The sequence below is a fragment of the Hyla sarda genome, chromosome 13 (assembly GCF_029499605.1).
Source record: "Hyla sarda isolate aHylSar1 chromosome 13, aHylSar1.hap1, whole genome shotgun sequence".
NCBI classification, from domain to species: Eukaryota; Metazoa; Chordata; class Amphibia; order Anura; family Hylidae; genus Hyla; species Hyla sarda.
This window is the reverse complement of record NC_079201.1, coordinates 13,277,379-13,302,306: the sequence shown is the minus strand read 5'-3', so window position 1 is coordinate 13,302,306 and position 24,928 is coordinate 13,277,379. Positions and strand designations below refer to the sequence as shown.

The 24,928-nt window shown below is 46.5% G+C and overlaps 2 protein-coding genes across 2 annotated transcripts in view; one reads left to right on the top strand and one right to left on the bottom strand.

Moving 5' to 3' along the window:
* The window catches only part of PLTP (phospholipid transfer protein), an 81,807-nt gene extending 66,717 nt beyond the window's left edge, over positions 1-15,090 (bottom strand). The window contains exons 1-3 of the mRNA XM_056549999.1: positions 14,725-15,090; positions 9,956-10,023; positions 3,329-3,429 (exon numbers count right to left, since the gene is read on the bottom strand). The gene's annotated coding sequence lies outside the window, so the exon portion shown is untranslated. The remainder of the gene's footprint in view (positions 1-3,328; positions 3,430-9,955; positions 10,024-14,724) is intronic.
* A 2,033-nt stretch (positions 15,091-17,123) lies between these two features.
* PCIF1 (phosphorylated CTD interacting factor 1) overlaps positions 17,124-24,928 on the top strand; it is a 79,357-nt gene continuing 71,552 nt past the window's right edge. The window contains exon 1 of the mRNA XM_056549994.1: positions 17,124-17,996. The gene's annotated coding sequence lies outside the window, so the exon portion shown is untranslated. The remainder of the gene's footprint in view (positions 17,997-24,928) is intronic.

Here is a 24,928-nt window from a genome sequence, read left to right as displayed (position 1 = left end):
TGCAGGTTATTACTTCCCCTAGGACATATTCTGCAGGTTATTACTCCCCCTAGGACATATAATGCTGCAGGTTATTACTCCCCCTAGGACATATGATGCTGCAGGTTATTACTCCCCCTAGGACATATTCTGCAGGTTATTACTCCCCCTAGGACATATTATGCTGCAGGTTATTACTCCCCCTAGGACATATTATGGTGCAGGTTATTACTCCCCCTAGGACATATTATGCTGCAGGTTATTACTCCCCCTAGGACATATTATGCTGCAGGTTATTACTTCTCCTAGGACATATTATGCTGCAGGTTATTACACCCCTAGGACATATTATGCTGCAGGTTATTACTCCCCCTAGGACATATTCTGCTGCGGGTTATTACTCCCCCTAGGACATATTCTGCAGGTTATTACTCCCCCTAGGACATATTATGGTGCAGGTTATTACTCCCCCTAGGACATATGATGCTACAGGTTATTACTCCCCCTAGGACATATGATGCTGCAGGTTATTACTCCCCCTAGGACATATGATTCTGCAGGTTATTACTCCTCCTAGGACATATTATGCTGCAGGTTATTACTCCCCCTAGGACATATTATGCTGCAGGTTATTACTCCCCCTAGGACATATGATGCTGCAGGTTATTACTCCCCCTAGGACATATGATTCTGCAGGTTATTACTCCTCCTAGGACATATTATGCTGCAGGTTATTATTCCCCCTAGGACATATTATGCTGCAGGTTATTACTCCCCCTAGGACATATTATGCTGCAGGTTATTACTTCTCCTAGGACATATTATGCTGCAGGTTATTACACCCCTAGGACATATTATGCTGCAGGTTATTACTCCCCCTAGGACATATTCTGCTGCAGGTTATTACTCCCCCTAGGACATATTCTGCAGGTTATTACTCCCCCTAGGACATATTATGGTGCAGGTTATTACTCCCCCTAGGACATATTATGCTGCAGGTTATTAGACCCCTAGGACATATTATGCTGCAGGTTATTACTCCCCCTAGGACATATAATGCTGCAGGTTATTACTCCCCTAGGACATATTATGCTGCAGGTTATTACTCCCCTAGGACATATGATGCTGCAGGTTATTACTCCCCCTAGGACATATTCTGCAGGTTATTACTCCCCCTAGGACATATGATGCTGCAGGTTATTACTCCCCCTAGGACATATGATGCTGCAGGTTATTACTCCCCCTAGGACATATTATGCTGCAGGTTATTACTCCCCCTAGGACATATTATGCTGCAGGTTATTACTCCCCCTAGGACATATTATGCTGCAGGTTATTACTCCCCCTAGGACATATTATGCTGCAGGTTATTACTCCCCTAGGACATATTATGCTGCAGGTTATTACTCCCCTAGGACATATTATGCTGCAGGTTATTACTCCCTCTAGGACATATGATTCTGCAGGTTATTACTCCCCCTAGGACATATGATTCTGCAGGTTATTACTCCCCCTAGGACATATGATTCTGCAGGTTATTACTCCCCCTAGGACATATGATTCTGCAGGTTATTACTCCCCCTAGGACATATGATTCTGCAGGTTATTACTCCCCCTAGGACATATGATTCTGCAGGTTATTACTCCCCCTAGAATATATGATGCTGCAGGTTATTACTCCCCCTAGGACATATTATGCTGCAGGTTATTACTCCCCTTGGCCATATTATGCTGCAGGTTATTACTCCCCCTAGGACATAAGATTCTGCAGGTTTCTAATACCGTTATACATTACTTTACATATATTGCTATAATATACTATGGACTCATGAAATAGTAATGTATAGCAGTACTGAACATCGATGACTAATAAACCCCCATGTGATTGGAGGATCAGGGGACCATGTGATTGGCGCACAGCGTCTGATAATACCAGGGTCTGCTTGGTGACAATCACGACTACTACATGCTATTGTTATACACATAGAGCAGGCATCACAGGCGAATTATCCCCTTGTTGCCAGGCAGGGCTTTCCTTGGACATTTACAGACGTCGTAAGAATTCAAGTGAGAAGTGAAAGCGCCACATTCAGCCTGAATACACTGCACCCTGTTCACACTAACTCTCTTTCGTTTCTCCTCTATCCCTCTCCCACAGATCCATTAGTGTTGCTATGGCTTTATCTGTCGACCAATCAGCACGAAGGAGGAGGCTCTTGTTTGTTTTCCAAAGTCAGCCAATAGAAACAAAACCCCGGCAGCCAATCAGCAGCCGGAGCAATGAATGATGTCATGTGATGAGGTCGGAGAAGGCAGCCATGTTGAGTGTGGCACAACCACCATATAAAGGATGTAGTAAACAGTATAGTAATGTTATAAGATGAGACGTAACTGGACTGAGAATCCGCTATCCAGAGGAATCTATCTCATATCTCTCTTTCTATATATATATATACACACACACACACACATATGCAAAATCATAGAATGTTGCAAAATCTTGTAATACCTTTTTGTAATATCTTTTTTTATTGGACTAACCGCATTAAAGTAAATAAAAAATATATATAAATAAATATATACTGTATATAATATATATATATATATATATATATATATAAATAAAAATTGGTTAAAAAATATATAAACATATATATAAATGTATAAAGTATATACCAATAAAAGTATGTACTGTATGTGTATATATATAAAAATATAAATGGATAAATATATATATATATATATGTAAATATACCGTATTTATAAAAAAAATTAAAAAAATATACATACACATATATCATATAAATAAAAAATATAAATATATAAATAAATATATACTGTATATAAAATTATAACAATTAAATATAATAAAATATAAATATGTAAAAAAATATATATATATATACACATATATATAAATGTATAAAGTATATACAAATAAAAGTACGGTATGTACTGTATGTGTGTATATATATATACACACACACACACATATAAGTATATATAGATAGATATATATATATATATAAAAATATAAATGGATAAATATATATATATATATATATATATATATAAATATACTGTATTAATAAAAAATGTTAATAAAAATATACATACCGTACATATATATATAAATAAAAAATATAAATAAATATCTATTATATATATATATATATATATATATATATGTATATAAAATAAATAGTAATATTAATAAAAATTATAAAAAATTACAATTTTATATATATATAGACATTAGCTCTTTGATAATGTTGTAACTTTTATATTTCTCACAGTTGTAAAATGTTTCGGTTTTTCATGTATTCTGCTTTTAGGAACAATCGCTTACCGATCCCGCTGTGTCTGTCCTTCAGCCATATTTAGACAGAATTGCTGGAATTCTTGAGGTATTATGAGGATTTTGCTAATTCCGCTGATTCCTTTGGCGTTCTGGAGAAGTTTGTGGAAATACAAAGAAAAATTTGGATAAAGGAAAGATAATGTATCTTGGGCTTATACTTTTTTAACATTATGACAGCATTCCCCCACCTGTGGCTCTTCAGCTGTTTTAAAACTACAACTCCCAGCATGCCCGGACAGCCGTTGGCTGTCCGGGCATGCTGGGAGTTGTAGTTTTGAAACAGCGTTTGTGAACGCAACTTTACAGTCTAAGATAGAAAGATGTAGCGCAATGTTCTGTTTCGCTCTCATGTTGATTTTGTTGCTCCCATTGACTTCAATAGGTCCGCAGCAAAATGTTCCCCCCTATTGCAGATTTGCTGCAAACCAATCAAAGGATTATCCAGGATAAAAAAAAAACACAGCTGCTTTCTTCCAGAAACAGCGCCACCCTTTCCCTCAGTTTGTGTGTGGTATTGCAGCTTAGTTCCATTAAACTGGATGAACCAGAGTTGTAATACCGCACACAACCTGAGGACAGGGGTGGCGCTGTTTTGGTTAGAAAGTAGCTATTTATTTATTTTTAAACCTGAAGTCAACGGATAGCAAAATCCGCTATGTAAGTATGTGTGAACGTACTCTGACTCTAGACCAGTAGTTTTCAATTCTCTTTCCATTTAAAGGAGTATTGCAGTCTTAGACACTTATAAGTGTCTGATCGCAGGGGGTCCGACCGCTGGGACCCCCCGCGATCTCAAGTACGGGGACCCGGCATTACTGCAGCTAATGAGCGTGTTGATGACCTCACTGAGGTCAACGACACGCCCCTGCCATACAGCTCTATGGGAGAGGCGGGGATGAACGCTGCATCACTGCCTCTCCCATAGAGATACATGGAGGGGGCGTGTCGGCCACGGTGTAAATGCTGCGGCCGACACGCCTGCGGCCGTGGCAGAGCCGGGGCCCCGTAAAGGAGATCGCGGGGGGGGTCCTAGCGGTTAAATCCCCCGTGATCAGACACTTATCCCCTATCTTGCATGAAGTCACATATTGGAAGCCACTGGGTTACAGGACAGAACTGGTAGAAAAGGACATAACTAAATTATTCATAACTGAGCAGCGGAGGTAATGATAAACACTGTGTGTAAAAGCCATACACATCAAGACCTCCAGTGGACCAGTGCTGTGTAATGCATAATTATAGGCAAGGTCTACACAGCGTCAGTCCTCAGTGTGGCAGCACAAATAAGGGTAATCTCTTTCTTCAGCAAAATTTTTTATTTTTTTTCTGGCATCCGCTATAATTTTAAAGGAAAACAATCATCCTGTTCACCCACATCAAACCCAATATACTGGGTTATAGTGTGGGTTAAGAGGAGATCGATGAATGCTCACTGACTCCAATACGTACCTTTAGTCCAGAGATATGTCTGTGGTGTCCCGGTACCGTATCTTATACGTTACCTGTATAGAGGTCCCCATAGTCAGAGTCCCTAGGACATCGGGGTCCCTCTTGTCTAGTTTTCCCCTTGTCACCCTCTCACTTAGTTAATGACTATAAAGCCGTTCTTATTAATATAACTGTAAATATAGGAATATACAGTGGTCCCTCAACATACGATGGTAATTCGTTCCATACGACCCATCGTTTGTCGAATCCATCGTATGTTGAGGGATCCGTGCAATGTAAAGTATAGTAAGTTATACTCACCTGTCCCCGCCGCTCCGGACCGCGTCCCCGTCGCTCCCGATGCTGTCCCAGGGGCTCCCAATGCTGTCCCGCTGCTCCGGTGTCTTCTTCAGGATCCTCCGGCTTCTTCCGCATCTTCTGCAGGGTCCGGGCCTCGCTTTCTGGTGACGTTATTAGGCTGCTGCGCCGGCACGGCGTGCGTAGTGACGTAATAACGACGCCGGAAAGCGAGGCCCGGACACCGGAGAAGATGCAGAAGACACCGGAGGATCCCGAAGTGGACCCGGAGCAGCGGGGATAGGTAAGCGAACCTGTCCGGGATGCTTAAACTGCTATCCGACAGCAGCTTAAGCATTTTGCAGTTAATGCGATGGCCCCGACATATAAAAGCATCGTATGTCGATTTTATCATATGTCTGGGCCATCACATGTCAGGGGGTTACTGTATATGTATATATTTTGTCATCTACCTGTTCGCAGCGTGGCAAGACCTTCGGGTCACGTGATTAGGTGGAAACTTTATGGTTTTGCTTTAGGACCTTTGGAGGTTCCCGTGACGTGTTCACCCACAATGCACTGTAACGTTGAGTGACAGTCATTAAGGACCAATCCAAAATGGCCAAGCCCTGCCCATATAACGGACCTGCGCCATCTTGATCCCTCTCTTGGGTTGCTGACTCTGGAAGAGGTAGGACCTCCGCAGCTTACAAGACAATTTAGCAGGCCAAAGCCTTGCGGCCTCGGCCTCTAACATAGCGGAAAGACTAAGCAATTCCCCGCTACTCACCGCAAGATCACTGGACCTAAACGCACCCCTAAATCCAGCGGATCTCTGCCATACAATTCTACAAAAGCTGAATTGGGCTTATCTGATCCCAACCGAATGTCAATCGCTGCTCAAGCTCTATGTAAAGAGACTCTGTTATCTGGACTGTTGTTATTACTACATGCTCAGAAATTCCTCAGTAAAAGTTCCTGAAAGTTTTCAGTTAACAGCAGTTGTGGACAATCCTTTATTTCTGCATCACCTATTGCTCTTGGGAAGGGTGGCAATAGGCCTAGCAAGAACACAACATTTAACCCTCACCCTGGCGTCACGAGTAACAAGGGTGAACAGCGCCCTTAACTATCCTGCACAGCAACACCCTAAATACCTTACACTACCCCAAGACACTGTCCTCTCTTCCGGCACCACATGTCCCTCCGAAGATCTGGCTCAATTTGAATATTCATTGTCGCTGGTCACATGAGCGCTGCCCTGGCTGAGCCCTCACATGACCAGGGACAATGAATATTTAAAGGGGTTATCCAGGAAAAAGCTTTTTTTTTTTTATAAATCAACTGGCTCCAGAAAGTTAAATAGATCTGCAAATTACTTCTATTAAAAAAATCTTAATCCTTTCAGTACTTATGAGCTGCTGAAGTTGAGTTGTTCTTTTCTGTCTAAGTGCTCTCTGATGACACCTGTCTCGGGAACTTTCCAGAGTAGAAGCAAATCCCCATAGCAAACCTCTTCTACTCTGTGCAGTTCCCGAGACAAGCAGAGATGTCAGCAGAGAGCACTGTTGCCAGACAGAAAAGAACAACTCAACTTCAGCAGCTGATAATTATTGGAAGGATTAAGATTTTTTAATAGAAGTCATTTACAAATCTGTTTTACTTTCTGGAGCCAGTTGATAAAAAAACAAAACAAAACAAAAAAAGTTTTTTCCTGGAATATTCCCTTTAAATTAAACCGGTGGGGCCCGCCTCCAGCGCGCAATTCACATAAGATAAAAGTGGACATATCTCCAGACTGAAGGTACGTATTGGAGTCAGTGATCCCTCATCGGTCTCCTAGTCACCCACACTATAATCTAGTGTACTGGGTTTGATGTGGGTGATCAGGATGACTGTTTTTCTCTAAAGGGGTACTCCGCTGCTCAGCGTTTGGAACAAACTGTTCCGAACACTGGAGTCGGGAGCTCGTGATGTCACAGGCCCTCCCCTTCAATGCAAGTCTATGGGAGGGGGCGTGACAGCAGTCACGCCCCCTCCCATAGACTTGCATTGAGGGGGCGGGCATGACATCATGAGGGGGCGGGGTTATGACATCACGAGCTCCCGGCGCTGGCTCCAGTGTTCGGAACAGTTTGTTCCAAACGCTGAGCAGCGGAGTACCCCTTTAAAGTATTCAGATCAGGGGTTTTGAGACATAGTTTAGCCAATGATCCTTTAAATAATTTAATTGGTTAGAAAACCTTATAATAAATATGTTTTACCATCAGAATATTACACTGGATTACTGCAATGGGAATGAACCATACATGAGTCAGTGGCCTTGTAACGGTGGCTATGAGAGCAAGAGTGCGCACGCGCTGTAGTGGCACAGTTGGCGTGTTGTTCCTTGTTGGATGAAATAAAGTTGCAATAAGATTTTTTGAAGTGCTTGATAGTTACTTTCAAAGTACGGTCCCACATATTGCTTACGCAGCGTATTGTACACAGCGCAAAATAGCAGGAAATACGCTGTGTATTCTCCGATGAGCATACACTTGGGACTTCTCCGTCGCAGCCCTGTGCGCAATGAGGTTTGGAGGGGGGGGTGCGCACATCACAGTCAGGCCGGCATGCAGACCCGTCTCCAGACCTCACTAAAAACACAGGTTGCCAACGGGTAGCCTTATGTGTATACAGTGACCCCCCGACCTACGATGGCCCCGACATACGATCATTTCAGCATACGATGGTCTCTCAGAGGCAGCATCAACATACGATGCTTTTGTATGTCGGGGCCATCGCATAAACGGCTATCCTGCAGCGCAGACTGCTTCAGCTGCCACCGGATAGCCGTTTACGGTGCCCCGTGTGGTCCTCTGACGATCACTTACCTGTCCTCGGGGCTCCGGCGCGTCCTCTTCGGGATCCCTGCATCGTCGGCGCTCTCCATCGTCGTCATCACCTCGCTGCGCGCGCCGTCCCGTCATCCGATAGGAGCGGTGTGCGTAGTGACGTGATGGCGGCGACGGAGAGCGAGGATGCCGGGGAAGCAGAGGCCTTGCCGGAGTGTCTAGGATACCCCGGGGACACGGCGACAGCGATGGAAGGCGACATCCAGGTCAGCGGTGATGGTCCAGAGCGGCGGGGACATGTGAGTATAACCTCTAATACAAGTGGTCTTCAACCTGCCGACCTCCAGATGTTGCAAAACTACAACTCCCAGCATGCCCGGACATGCTGGGTGTTGTAGTTTTGCAACATCTGGAGGTCCGCAGGTTGTAGACCACTGTCCTATACTTTACATTTCACGGATCCCTCAACATACGATGGTTTCAACAAACGATGGTCCATTTGGAACAGATTACCATCGTATGTTGAGGGGCCACTGTATGTGTATGTTCATTTGAGAACACGCAGCGTATATTGCGCAGCGCGACAAGGAAAGGTTACACCGTTCTAAAATTTCATAGTAGCCGGTTGAAAACAACGTGTGAAATAAATATTTAACACATCACTATATTTTTCCACTAAGTATGCTATGGAGGTGACATTTTCACCAGGTGTTTGTAATAACCCAAGTAATCGATACATACAAAAAAAAAAAACATATAAGATCAGAATTGAACTTATGTGTAATAATGTGAAATGACACAGGGGAGAAAGTATTGAACACATGAAGATGCAAAAAGGCATGGAAAGCCAAGACAACAGCTAACATCTATTAGTAATTATAAAGCAATCCAGCCCCTTGTCAGTGCCAATTAATATCAGCCGGTTCAGTCCCAAATGATGACTACAAAAAGGTCTCATTGCCGAGGTGTCACAAAGAGCTCAAGACCTTCACAACCTAATTGTTGTAAAACATAACAATGGCGTTGGTTAGGCTGGGTTCACACCACGTTTTGTTAAATACGGTTCCCGTATACGGCTGGGAGGAGGGGGGCGGGGCTTAATTGCGGCACCCGCACTCAGCCGTATTCGGGAACCGTATTTAATGTATGTCTATGAGCCGACCGGAGTGAACCGCAGCCTCCGGTCGGCTTCGTTTTCGGCCGTATGCGGTTTCCCGGCCGCAGGCAAAAACGTGGTGGACCGCGTTTTTGCCTACGGTCGGGAAACCGCATACGGCCGAAAACTAACCCGACCGGAGGCTGCGGTTCACTCCGGTCGGCTCATAGACATACATTTAATACGGCTGAGTGCAGGCGCCGCGATTAAGCCCCGCCCCCCTCCTCCCAGCCATATACGGGAACCGTATTTAACAAAACGTGGTGTGAACCCAGCCTTAAAGGTGCATTTCTAAGCTTCTAGATGTTCCAGTGAGCACTGTTGGGGCCATAATATGAAAGTGGAAAGACAATCCTTTCACCATAAATTTGCCTTGCACCCCACCGACATATTTCACTTTTCTGATGAAATCATAAACTTACATACATACATACATTGAAGCATGGAATTACCACAGTTACAAAGGGTTACATTGGTCAGATATAGTAAGGGATCACTAGTTGACACACGTGCACCACCTAATGGACACTTCTGTCCTTTTCTCCAGTTAAAGTGTACCTGTCCCTAAAAAAAAAAAAAAAAATTACTATTCTGCATGCGCTACAAGTCTGTCCCCAGTTTGATGCACAAGGAGAACATGACATTTGTTATTATTGTACACTACTCGGGTAGACCTGTTCATTCCCAGGGTGTTTACTCTCAAAAGGTGGGCATGACTTTTCCAACAAATTTACTAACTTAAAGGAGATTTCCAGCGAAAATTTACGTATCCCCTATCCACAGATCGCGGGGGGTTCCCAGCGGTCGGACCCACCACGATCAGCTATTTATCCCCTATCCTGTGCGTGAACGAACATTTGCCAAATTGTTAATGTAGCCTTTCATCATTGCTGTTTTTACCTTTTTTTTGGTCCTGATCCCCTGGATTTAATGTTGTAGTAGCGCCAAGTAAGTCAGTCCCAATAATCCTATAAAGAAAATAGAAAAACATTAGCAATAATATAAGCAATATATTCCTGGAGCTTGGGTAAAGAACTCTCTGACATGTCACTTGACTTTACAGGCACTACACTAAAGACGTGTTTTCCAAACAGCATGTCTCCAGCTCCACCGGCCATGCTGGAAGTTGTCGTTTTGGCAACAGCTGGAGACACTGTTTGAAAAACACTGCACTACAGGACATATTTAGCAGAGTAGAACTGTTCCTGGGGGCCCCGTAGTAATCCAATGAATAGGGATTATATAGATATATAGATGACGTATTTTTCCTTGATATACTAAACATAGCTTATTGCCTACATTCTGCGGATGGAAAGATCGATTATTGTAGGGGATGACCACCCCCAAGTACTGACCACCAACAGTTAGACTAGTAGATACCGAGATTAAATGTCGTAAAACAAGATATGTTCTTTTTTACATGAAAGATTTAATCAAAGATTTTCTCAGTTAAATCCCATTTCTTGAGACATTTTTGTTGGTACCTAAATCTTCTAATGAAAATCCTGAATGGCCGAGCGAGAGGGGGAATGACTGGATCTTGGCCACTACGTTCGCCGGCACAAAGTCTCATTGTACGGAGAACATGAAAGCTCTCTGTGTGTAGACGCCACATGAATGCAAAGCGCCCAGATCGGCTAATCTGGGACTAATCACACAGTCTGAGAATTAATAATAGGGGAAGACCCCAGATCACCTTTACTAACATCTGACGAACTACAAGACACATCTCAGTAGGTCTAGTCACTGGAATGCTGAACATACACTCACCGGCCAATTTCTTAGTAACACCTGTTCAATCGCTTGGTAACGCAAATAGCTAACCAGACAATCACATGGCAGCAACGCAATGCATTTAGGCATGTAGACCTGGTCAAGACAACTTGCTGTAGTTCAAACCGAGCAACAGAATAGTGAAGGATTTAAGTGACTGAACGTGGCATGGTTGTTGGTGCCAGATTGAATGATCTATTTATATTTTGATGTACAACTATCTATAGGATTTATGGAGAATGGTCCGGAAAAGAGAAAATATCCAGTGAGCGGCACTTGTGTGGAGGAGAATGCCTTGTTAATAGCAGAGGAGAATGGGCAGACTGGTCTGAGATGTCAGAAAGGCAGCAGAAACTAACCACTGGTTACAACCAAGGTATGCAGAATACCAGTCTGACTGCAAAACACGTCTACCCCTGAAGCAGATGGGCTACAGCAGCAAAGACCACATCAGGTGCCACTCCTGTCAGCTAAGAAGTGGAGACTAAGGCTACAGTTCACTAAAATTGGACAACGGAAGACTGGAAGAACGTTGTCTGGTCTAATGAGTCTTGGTTTCAGCTGCAACGTTCAGATGGCAGGGTCGGAATTTGGTGTAAACAACATGAAAACATTATGGGGATTGCTGCAATAGGTTAAAAACTATTTTGGGTGGCTCACACTAATTGAAAATGAAATATATACCGAGGTGACTGTGTTGCAGAATACCCTACGTGCCTATGGTAGAGTTGTTACAAATTTTTACAATTGCTTTTTATAATAATAAAGTAATTCTTTATTTAAAACTTTACCTTTAAAAGCTATAGATAGAATATACACGGCTCAAAAAAATAAAGGGAACACAAACAACACAATGTAACTCCAAGTCACTGACACTTGTGTGAGATCCCACTGTCCACTCAGGAAGAACACTATTTTACAATAAATTTAACATGGAACAGACAACAGGTGGAAATTATAGGCAATTAGCAAGACACCCCCAATAAAGGAGTGGTTCTGCAGGTGGTGACCACAGACCACTTCTCAGTTCCTATGCTTCTTGGCTGATGTTTTGGTCACTTTTGAATGCTGGCAGTGCTTTCACTCTAGTGGTAGCATGAGGTGGAGTCTACAACCCACACAAGTGGCTCAGGTAGTGCAGCTCATCCAGGATGGCACATCAATGCGAGCTGTGGCAAGAAGGTTTACTGTGTCTGTCAGCGTAGTGTCCAGAGCATGGAGGCGCTACCAGGAGACAGGCCAATACATCAGGAGATGTGGAGGAGGCCGTAGGAGGGCAACAACCCAGCAGCAGGACTGCTGCCTCCGCCTTTGTGCAAGGAGGAGCAGGAGGAGCACTGCCAGAGCCCTGCAAAATGACCTCCAGCAGGCTACAAATGTGCATGTGTCCACTCAAACGGTCAGAAACAGACTCCATGAGGGTGGTATGAGGGCCCGTCATCCACAGGTGGGGGTTGTGCTTACAGCCCAACACCGTGCAGGACGTTTGGCATTTGCCAGAGAACACCAAGATTGGCAAATTCACCACTGGTGCCCTGTGCTCTTCACAGATGAAAGCAGGTTCACACTGAGCACGTGACATAGTCAGGAGACGCCGTGGAGTACGTTCTTCTGCCTGCAACATCCTCCAGCATGACCAGTTTGGCGGTGGGTCAGTAATGGTGTGGGGTGGCATTTCTTTGGGGGGCCGCACAGTTCTCCATGTGCTTGCCAGAGGTAGCCTGACTGCCATTAGGTACCGAGATGAGATTCTCAGACCCCTTGTGAGACCATATGCTGGTGTGATTGGCCCTGGCTTCCTCCAGACAATGCTAGACTTCATGTGACTGGAGTGTGTCAGCAGTTCCTTCAAGAGGAAGGCATTGATGCTATGGACTGGCCGCCCGTTCCCCAGACCTGAATCCGATTGAGCCCATTTGGGACGTCTCGCTCCATCCACCACAGATTGTCCAGGAGTTGGCGAATGCTTTAGTCCAGGTCTGGGAGGACATCCCTCAGGAGACCATCCTCCACCTCATCAGGAGCATGTCCAGGTGTTGTAGGGAGGTCATACGGGCACGTGGAGGCCACACACACTACTGTGCCTCATTGGGAGTTGTTTTAAGGACATTACATAAAGTTGGATCAGCCTGTAGTGGGGTTTTCCACTGTGATTTTGAGTGTGACTCCATATCCAGACCTCCATGGGTTGATACATTTGATTTCCATTGATAATTTTTGTGGGATTTTGTTGTCAGCGCATTCAACTATGTAAAGACGAAAGTATTTCATACGATTAGTTCATTCATTCAGATCTAAGATGTGTTATCTTAGTGTTCCCTTTATTTTTTTGAGCATTTTAAAGACTGCTGTAATAGGACTGTCTTACAGAATGAAAATAACATGTCAATTTTACTGTAAAGTGCACAGCATAAAAACTAAAGTTGCAAAAGTTGCTAAATTTTTACCCAACAATCAATATATATAATATATATATTTTCTGCTTTACAAAGCATGCTTATAGGTGTACTCCGCTGCTCAGCATTTGGAACAAACTGTTCCGAACGATGGCGCCGGGAGCTCGTGATGTAATAGCCCCACCCCCTCATGACATCACGCCTGTCCCCTCAATGCAAGACTTGCATTGAGGGGGCAGGGCGTTACATCATGAGGGGGCAGGGCTATGACGTCACGAGCTCCCGGCGCGATCGTTCAGAACAGTTTGTTCCAAACGCTGAGCAGCGGAGTACCCCTTTAACTAAAAGGTGGCAATACAAAGTAGAATTGGTCCTGGCAAAAAAACAAACCCTCATATGAGTCTATGGATGGAAAAATGAAAGAGTTATGGTTGTTAGAAACTGAGGAGGAAAAAACGAAACTGCAAAAAATTTTAATGGCCATGTCCTTAAATAGGCACTGCTATTTCAACAAACTTTGCATAAATCAATAGTACATGCAAATATTATTTTTTTAATTATATATCTTATTAGACAAAAATGCTTCTTTCTCCTGTTATTAAGCTTCTTCCCTCTGCCCTCTCTATATTGTCTTCCACCTTGATAAATCAGCTTACATGCTTCCTGTGTTTATGTCCTACAGTCACTCAGGGATCAGGCTACAAGCAATACAAGTCTATGGAGGGAGGAGGAGGGAAATGGAAGGGGAATGTCTGGGAACACACACTGCAGAATCAACTCTGCAGCTTCATCCTCAGCTACAATGTTATCTGTGGAAGTATCACTGTTATGCTAAACTTTCTGCCATACTGTTCTTTGTGTAATGACCCTGTATTCTTATCATTCATTCCTTGTACACTTAACACCCTATGATGTACAATTATGTCACTGGCGTTAAAGAGGAATGGGGAGGGTTTGGGAGCTGAGCTTTCTCTATACCTGTCGGCAGCTTTGAGCTAACACAGAGTAATCTCTGCTGCTGTTTATTTAATCACTTAAAGGGGTACTCTGCTGCTAGACATCTTATCCCCCTATCCAAATTATAGGGTATAAGATGTCTGATCGCAGAGGACCTGGACGCTGGGCCCCCCGCAATCACCAGCCCGGCACTCCAGCGTTCTGAACATTTAGGTTTAGAAGTCCGGCTTCAGGCGGCCGTGACATCACGCCCCGCCCCCTCCATTCATGTCTATGGGAGGGGGATGTCTTCGGGTGTGACGGCTATAACTCTTTTAATTTCCCCCTTACAGACCTATATGAGGGCTTGTTTTATGTAGCACCAATTGTACTTTGTAATGGCATGACTTAATATCAAAAAATTTACTGCTACATTTTTGTGGGGGCAAAATTGAAAAAACAAAAATTAAATTTTGCAACTTTTGAGGTTATGTTTATTCTGTCGGTCGATGCAGTTGTAACGATACACAATTTATACAGGTTTTGTTTTATTTTACTACTTACCTTTTTGTAAGAAAACGAGTATGATGAAAACTAGGGACGCACCGAAAGGGAAATTTTGGTCTGAAACCGGAAAATTTAGGCTGCGCTTGCCCGAAAACCGAAATCGAAAATGCATTGCCCGCCCACTTTTTTTCACTATAGTTTTAGTAAAATTGTACGATCAGAATTTTTTCGTTACTGATGTACGGTACTTGAAGGTGACACCGGAACACATACAGGGTGGCTATAGAAGGGACTGGCCGGGCTTGCAGCCACAGCACTGCCACTTACATTGACTCAAGGACACACTATAGGGATACTCACCTATCTGGTTGCTATGGGCAACTACTCCATTTTTCCTCAGCACATTTCGATAAATCTCCCCCTTATAGCTAAAAAAAAAAAAAAAAAAAAATCAGTATGCTTAAAATGTTCTCTTCTGACCCCTATAACCTTTTTATTTTTCCTATATATGGGGTTGTATAGGGGCTACCGGTAATTTTTTGCGCTGTATTTTTTTTGGGTGATCTGTATTTTTTTTATCAGCACCATTTTTATTTTGATGGGGACTTTTTGGATTACTTTTTTTTCTGCTACATTAAGTGAACAAAAATCCGCAATTCTGGCCGTTGGTATTTTTTTTAATTTATTTTTTTATAATTACACCATTGACCATGCGGTTTCATTAAGATCATATTTTAATAGTTTGAACATTTATGCATGCGGCGTTACCAAATATGTTTATTTTTGTTTACTTTATTTTATTTGAAAAAAGGGGGGGGGAATTTAAACTTGCATTTAGGGGGAGGGGCTTTTTTTTATTGCCTTTATTTTTTACAAATTTATTTTCACAATATTTTTGGTCCCCATAGGGCAGTGTTTTCCCAGTGTGCCTCCAGTTGTTGCAAAACTACAAATTCCAGCATGCCCATACAGCCAATGGCTGTAGGGCATGCTGGGAGTTATGGTTTTGTAACAGCTGGAGGCACACATGTAAGTTTTTTTTACTTCTGGACACTGATCAATACTATGCTATAGGAGGCAATAGCACAGCACTGATCAGTGTTATCGGCGCTCCATTACTAGACTGCTAAGGATACCTGCATTATTGAAGCGCCGATCACACAGGAGGGACGAAGGTAGGGACCCTCCACCCATCCTCTCAGCTGATCGGGACCCCGCGGGCGTCCCGATCAGCTCCACTGAGCTACTGCAGATTGTTTTCTGCAGTTTAGACGCCGCAGTCAACTTTGTAATGCCATCACATGGGTCAATCACATGGGTCAGTGATGTCCGGCATTAGCCAGTATGAAGCTCGCTGAGTACGCCCGCCGCACCGTATACACACATTAAGTCACCTCCTCCCTCGGCACTGCTGGGAGGAGTGACAGTGGGCCCGTAATGGAGGGGCAAAATTGCACCGCACAAGACCTGGGGAAAAGAGGGGGGGGGGGCCTGGACCTTGCCATACGAGACACGGGGGGGGGGGGGGGGGGGGGGTGGGGAACCTGGACCGCTATGCACTTCACCAGGGAAGAGAGGACCTGGACCAGGGGGGTTGTTCTGCACCTTACATCGGAGAGGGTATAAGTTGAAGACCACGCCCCTATTTTAGGCCACACCCACCGAAATTATCGGCAGGAAATCCTCTAAGCCGAGAAGGCATTTTCGGACGATAACTTTTCGGCAGCCGAAATTTCAGTGCATCCCTAATTAAAACTGTTCTCTTCTGACTATTCTAACTTTTATTTTTGTATAAGCTGTTTCTTTTTTGCCCTGTGATCTGTTGTTTACCATGTTTGTCTTAATGGAACTTTTTGATCACTTACTTTTATTTTTAGGCCAGTGAGGGACTTGCGTCCGCCATCTTGGCTGATCCCCCCCCCCCCCCCCCCCCCCCCCGCTCGATCTAACGTAATGTACATATTTAGATTTAAAGGGGTACTCTGCCCCTAGACATCTTATTCCCTATACAAAAGGTGCAGCAAGGAGATTGCGGTGGTCCTCAGCGGTGGGACCCCCGAGATCAGACGTCTTATCCACTATCCTTTAGAAAGGATGTCTAGGGGCAGATTAGCCCTTTAACGGGTTAATGCCGGACATCGGAGTGACGCAGGACACCGGCTTTGAAATGACTGCAGCTCCTGAGCTCGCTTTAGAGTTCTGTAGCAGGTGCAGGGTTAAATGTACACCCTATGGAAGTTGCGCAAATGGTGTAGCCCAACGAGCTTCGCTGTTTACATAATTTCAGCAGCTGTCAGGGCATGATGGGAGTTGCAGTTTTGCAACCCCTAGAGCAGTGTTTCCCAACCAGGGTGCCTCCAGCTGTTGCAAAACTACAACTCCCAGCATGCTCGGACAGCCTTTGGCTGTCCGAGCATGCTGGCAGTTATAGTTTTGCAACAGCTGGAGGCACCCTGGTTGGGAAACACTGGCCTAGAGAGCCACAGGTTGGGGATCCTTGCTTCCAGGTGTCAGGGCATTCTGGCAGTTGCAGTTTTGCAACAGCTGGAGGCACCCTGGCTGGGAAACACTGCCTTAGAGAGTCACAGGTTGGGGATCCTTGCTTTCAGGTGTCAGGGCATGATGGGAGTTGTAGTTTTGCAACAGCTGGAGGCACCCTGGTTGGGAAACACTGCCCTAGAGAGTCACATGTTGGGGATCCTTGCTTTCAGGTGTCAGGGAATGATAGGAGTTGCAGTTTTGCAACAGCTGGAGGCACCCTGGTTGGGAAACACTGCCCTAGAGAGTCACATGTTGGGGATCCTTGCTTTCAGGTGTCAGGGAATGATGGGAGTTGCAGTTTTGCAACAGCTGGAGGAACCCTGGTTCGGAAACACTGCCCTAGAGTCACAGGTTGGGGAGCCTTGCTTTCAGGTGTCAGGGCATGATGGGAGTTGTAGTTTTACAACCCCTGGAGAGCCGTGGGTTGGGGAACGCCGCTTTCAGGTCACGATGGGAGTTGTAGTTTCCCCCCCCCTTAGAGGCGCAGGTTGGGAGACGCTGCCTTCGGGTGTGAGGAAACGATGGGAGTTGTAGTCCTCCACCCTCTGAAGAGCAGCAGGTCGGGGGCGCTGTCTTCTAGTCACACACGGCCCGTACAGCTTTATAGCTCTCTCAGCCCCAACCAACATGGCGTCCCGGCGCAGCCGTCTGTCTGAGTGGGCCGAGCATGCGCACTGGGCAGGGCCCGGGCTGGAATACAAGATGGCAGCCCCGGCGGGGAGGGAGAGGCGGAGGCGGGATAGCAGTGAGCGGACAGGAGTCAGTGACGGAGATTGCCTCGGCCCCAGGTGAGGCTCCCGGGGCGTCCCACGCTCTGACACCCGAACCGTCCGGCGCCGCATAGTGCCGTGCATCCGCCGAGCTCAGCCCCGTGACCGCGCGCGCCCCCGTTACCGCGGAAAAAACGACCGCAGCCACCGCCCGGCCCCCCCGAGCCGCCAGCGCAACTCCCAGCGCCATCTTGTCACCGCCCGGGGAGCGCGCGGCTGAGGAGGAGGCGCGAGCGCGGATGGGGTGGAGGGGGGAGAGAGCGCGAGAGAGAGAGAGCAAAAAAGGCGCCAAAAACATGAGGAGAAACCAATAATAATAAGAATAATATAATATACAGTAAATGTGAATAAAGAGCAGGGCTGTGTACACACTGCGGGCCGGGGACTCAGCTGCTGCTGCACCTCTAGACATGGCCGCAGTGAGGGGGAGGGGGCGAACACCCACCCCACCCCACCCCCAAACTATAGTCTGTGTGCCCGCCATTATCATCTATATGTATGATGTCCATACAGGACGGGAGTGGGGCTGCATGAATGGTGTGCTCCCCCCTTAACACATAGATTATAACACATAGGGGCACTGTGCCACAGGACCCCCCAAAGATCATAACACATAGGGGCACTGTGCCACAGGATCCCCCAAAGATCATGACACATAGGGGCACTGTGCCACAGGACCCCCCAAAGATCATAACATAGGGGGACTGCACCACATGACCCCTATAGATCATAACACATAGGGGCACTGTGCCACAGGACCCCCCAAAGATCATAACACATAGGGGCACTGTGCCACAGGACCCCCCAAAGATCATAACATAGGGGGACTGCACCACATGACCCCTATAGATCATAACACATAGGGGCACTGTGCCACAGGACCCCCCAAAGATTATAACACACAGGGGCACTGTGCCACAGGACCCCCCCAAAGATTATAACACATAGGGGCACTGTGCCACAGGACCCCCCCAAAGATTATAACACATAGGGGCACTGTGCCACAGGACCCCCAAAGATTATAACACATAGGGGCACTGTGCCACAGGACCTCCCAAAGATCATAACATAGGGGGGCTGCACCACATGACCCCTATAGATCATAACACATAGGGGGACTGCACCACATGACCCCTATAGATCATGATATAAGGGGGTCTGTTCCACAGGACCCCCCAAAGATAATAACACATAGGGGCACTGCGCCACAGGACTCCCCAAAGATCATAACACATAGGAGGACACCACAGGACCCCCCCAAAGATCATAACACATAGGGGCACTGTGCCACAGGACCCCCCAAAAATCATAACATAGGGGGACTGCACTACAGGACCCTCCAAAGATTATAACACATAGGAGCACTGCACCACAGGACCCCCCAAAGATCATAACATAGGGGGGACTGCACCACAAGACCGTCCAAAGATCATAACACATAGGGCCGCAGGACCCCTATAGATCATAACACATAGGGGGACTGCGCCACAGGACCCCCCAAAGATTATAACATAGGGGGACTGCACCACATGACCCCTATAGATCATAACACATAGGGGCACTGCACCACAGGATCCCCAAAGATCATAACACAAAGGGGGACTGCACCACAGGACCCCCCCCCAAAGATCATAACACATAGGGGGACTGCGCCGCAGGACCCCTATAGATCATAACACATGGGACTGCACCACAGGACCCCCCAAAGTTCATAACACAAAGGGTGACTGCATGTAGGACCCCCCAAAGATCATAACACATAGGGGGACTGCGCCACAGGACCCCCCAAAGATTATATCACAGGGGACTGCACCACAGGACCCCCCAAAGATCATAACATAGGGGGACTGCACCACAGGACCCCCCAAAGAGCATAACACATAGGGGGACTGCACCACAGGACCCCCCAAAGATCATAACCCATAGGGGGACTGCACCACAGGACACCCCAAAGATCATAACACATAAGGGGACTGCGCCACAGGACCCCCAAAGATTATAACACACAGGGGGACTGCACCACAGGACCCTCCAAAGATCATAACACATAGGGGGACTGCGCCACAGGACCCCCCAAACATTATAACACACAGGGGGACTGCACTACAGGACCCCCCAAAGATCATAACATAGGGGGACTGCACCACATGACCCCTATAGATCATAACACATAGGGGCACTGTGCCACAGGACCCCCCAAAGATCATAACACATAGGGGCACTGTGCCACAGGACCCCCCAAAGATCATAACATAGGGGGACTGCACCACATGACCCCTATAGATCATAACACATAGGGGCACTGTGCCACAGGACCCCCCAAAGATTATAACACACAGGGGCACTGTGCCACAGGACCCCCCCAAAGATTATAACACATAGGGGCACTGTGCCACAGGACCCCCCCAAAGATTATAACACATAGGGGCACTGTGCCACAGGACCCCCAAAGATTATAACACATAGGGGCACTGTGCCACAGGACCTCCCAAAGATCATAACATAGGGGGGCTGCACCACATGACCCCTATAGATCATAACACATAGGGGGACTGCACCACATGACCCCTATAGATCATGATATAAGGGGGTCTGTTCCACAGGACCCCCCAAAGATAATAACACATAGGGGCACTGCGCCACAGGACTCCCCAAAGATCATAACACATAGGAGGACACCACAGGACCCCCCCAAAGATCATAACACATAGGGGCACTGTGCCACAGGACCCCCCAAAAATCATAACATAGGGGGACTGCACTACAGGACCCTCCAAAGATTATAACACATAGGAGCACTGCACCACAGGACCCCCCAAAGATCATAACATAGGGGGACTGCACCACAAGACCGTCCAAAGATCATAACACATAGGGCCGCAGGACCCCTATAGATCATAACACATAGGGGGACTGCGCCACAGGACCCCCCAAAGATTATAACATAGGGGGACTGCACCACATGACCCCTATAGATCATAACACATAGGGGCACTGCACCACAGGATCCCCAAAGATCATAACACAAAGGGGGACTGCACCACAGGACCCCCCCCCAAAGATCATAACACATAGGGGGACTGCGCCGCAGGACCCCTATAGATCATAACACATGGGACTGCACCACAGGACCCCCCAAAGTTCATAACACAAAGGGTGACTGCATGTAGGACCCCCCAAAGATCATAACACATAGGGGGACTGCGCCACAGGACCCCCCAAAGATTATATCACAGGGGACTGCACCACAGGACCCCCCAAAGATCATAACATAGGGGGACTGCACCACAGGACCCCCCAAAGAGCATAACACATAGGGGGACTGCACCACAGGACCCCCCAAAGATCATAACCCATAGGGGGACTGCACCACAGGACACCCCAAAGATCATAACACATAAGGGGACTGCGCCACAGGACCCCCAAAGATTATAACACACAGGGGGACTGCACCACAGGACCCTCCAAAGATCATAACACATAGGGGGACTGCGCCACAGGACCCCCCAAACATTATAACACACAGGGGGACTGCACTACAGGACCCCCCAAAGATCATAACACATAGGGGGACTGCGCCACAGGACCCCTACTCCGCTACCCCACAGAATGAATGTACAGTAAGGCTGCATTCTCACTGGGCATTGTAAAACTACAACTTCCAGCATGCCCGGACAGCTGTTGGCTGTCTGGGCATGCTGGGATTTGTAGTTTTGCAATGGCTGGGGGCCCTCACCACACGAATCCCGTCCCCCCCACTACATATACGTATAATAAGGCTATGTTCACACTGTACATTGCAAAACTACAACAACCAGCCATTGGCATTCTGGTTGTGGTTTTGTGACGGCAGGAGGTCCTCACCACAGCACCCACCTGCGTTCACACTGTGCATTGCCAAACTACATCTCCCAGCATGCCCAGACAGCCAACGGCTGTCTGGGCATGCTGGGAGTTGTAGTTTCGCAATGCCCACTCTGGAGATGAGTTTATCAGCAAAAAATCCTACGGGACTTCCACTAAATTCGGAAATTGATCGCCGTAGCCACACACAAGTCTGGGTGGAGTTGTGCTTTAAATTCGTCACTTTTTGGCCACTTGTCCCCAGTTTACAAAGAGTGAAGTGCGGCCAAATAGCGATATTAGTTACATGGGTGCACGAAAGATTGACAAGCATTTCCTCGCACGTCGGCCCTTTTGCCTTGGCCGATTTTGGGAACGCGAATTTGCCCGATAAAAACATCCACACTACGGAAATTTCGATGGGGGAATCCGCTTGCGGCAGAATCCCATTGATCTCGATTGGAATCTGCTGCTCGGTGCACATTACGGAAGTTCTGTCACGGATTCCGCAGAAAGAATGAGCGCGTTTGTTTCCTTTGGCGGAATCCACTCGGAAAATCTTTGAATATTTGGAGGTTAGCTGTAAATTCCTCACAAAATGAACGCAGATTTCTGGGCGGCGCGGATCCACTGAGGAAATCGAGCAATGAAATTTCGCGTGGCGTTTCTTCAGTGTGAACGTTCCCTGAGGGCCCACGCACACTACGGATATTGAGGGAATTTATCAATTAGGGTACATTCAGACGAGCGCAACCACAGCGTATTTTACATTGCGGATGCGCTGCTGAAGGACCGCTACAGGGTGCCTTTAGATGTGCCTGCTCATAGTGGTAATTCGCCGCTACGAGCAGACACACCGCTGCGATTTGCGAGTTGCTGTGCATGCACGGTGTTCTCGCACACATTGCGCATGCGCGCGACGACTCACACATCACAGTGTGTCTGCTTGTAGCGATGTATTGCCGCTCCGAGCAGGCACATCTAAAGGCAGCATACAGAGGTCCTTCAGCAGCGCATCCGCAGCGTAAAATACGCTGTGGTTGCGCTCGTCTGAACGTACCCTAATTGATAAATTCCCTCAATATCCGTAGTGTGCGTGGGCCCTCAGGGAACGTTCACACTGAAGAAACGCCACGCAAAATGTAATTGCTCGATTTCCTCAGTGGATCCGCGCCGCCCAGAAATCTGCGTTCATTTTGTGAGGAATTTACTGCTAACCTCTAAATATTCAAAGGTTTTCCGAGTGGATTCCGCCAAAGGAAACAAACGCGCTCATTCTTTCTGTGGAATCCGTGACAGAACTTCCGTAATGTGCACCGAGCAGCAGATTCCAATCGAGATCAATGGGATTCTGCCGCAAGCGGATTCCCCCTCGAAATTTCCGTAGTGTGGATGTTTTTATCGGCAAAGGCAAAAGGGCCGACGTGCGAGGAAATGCTTGTCAATCTTTTGTGCACCCGTGTAAAATCGCTATTTGGGCGCACTTCGCTCTGTGTAAACTGGGGACAAGTGGCCAAAAAGTGACGAATTTAAAGGGGTATTCCAGAAAAAAACTTTTTTTTTTATATATCAACTGGCTCTAGAAAGTTAAACAGATTTGTAAATTACTTCTATTAAAAAATCTTAATCCTTTCAGTACCTATGAGCTTCTGAAGTTAAGGTTGTTCTTTTCTGTCTAAGTGCTCTCTGATGACACGTGTCTCGGGAACCGCCCAGTTTAGAAGCAAATCCCCATAGCAAACCTCTTCTAAACTGGGCGTTTCCAGAGACATGTGTCATCAGAGAGCACTTAGACAGAAAAGAACAACCTTAAAGGGGTTGTGTGCTGCCCTGACTTTCGGAGCTCCGCTCACAGCGTCCGGAAGTTAATTACTCCGAACGCTGTGTGCGGGCCTCCGTGTTCGCGGCCGCCGAGCGTGATGTCACGCCCGCCCCTCGTGACATCTCGCCCGCCCCCTCAACGAAAGTCTATGGGAAGGGGGCGCGACCGTTGTCACGCCCCCTTCCCATAGACTTTGGTAGAGGGGGCGGGCGAGACGTCACGAGACAGCGGGCGAGACGTCATGCCCGGCGGCCGCGAACACGGAGGCCCGCACACAGCGTTCGGAATAATTAACTTCCGGACGCTGTGAGCGGAGCTCCGAAAGTCAGGGCAGCGCACAACCCCTTTAAGGTTGTTCTTTTCTGTCTAAGTGCTCTCTGATGACACATGTCTCTGGAAACGCCCAGTTTAGAAGAGGTTTGCTATGGGGATTTGCTTCTAAACTGGGCGGTTCCCGAGACACGTGTCATCAGAGAGCACTTAGAAAAGAACAACCTTAACTTCAGAAGCTCCTAGGTACTGAAAGGATTAAGATTTTTTAATAGAAGTAATTTACAAATCTGTTTAACTTTCTGGAGCCAGTTGATATATAAACTGGCTCCAGAAAGCGCAACTCCACCCAGACTTGTGCGTGGCTATGGCGTTCAATCTCCCAATTTAGTGGAAGTCCCGTAGGCTTTTTGCTGATAAACTACATCTCCCAGCATGCCCAGACAGCCCATTGTTAGTTCATTTTTTTTGACAGATGTGCAACAAATTTATGAAAATGTATAAAAAAAAAGTACCAAATTTGTCAGGATTACCTCAGAAAAGCTCCACCTCAGAACACACCTAGCCGGCAGCGTATCTATATATGAGGAGCCGGCCGGTTGTTTACTATGTCGTATGCCTTTCTTTGCTTGTTTTTATGGCAAAATTGTGTTTTTTTTTTTTTTGACCAGTAACTCTGCCTATATTACTTTATAACAAGTATAAGCATCAAAGTGTAAAAATGATCAAAAGTTTACATCCAAAACAAAGACCGATCCTTCCGTCACCTCACACGCCATCATTGGGCCGTCAGCCCTTGCTTTCACATTAAGGGTGCGTTCACACTACGGAATTGCGCGGTGTGAAATTAACATTAGTGTGAATAGGTCTCCGCGAGACCTGTTCGCACTGCGTAATTTTCGTGGCGGAAGTTGTCGTTTTGCAACAGCTGGAGGCACCCTGGTTGGGAAACACTGTGATAAAGAGTCAAAACTCAGTATGAACCAAGCCTTAAAGGGGTAGTCCAGTGGTGAAA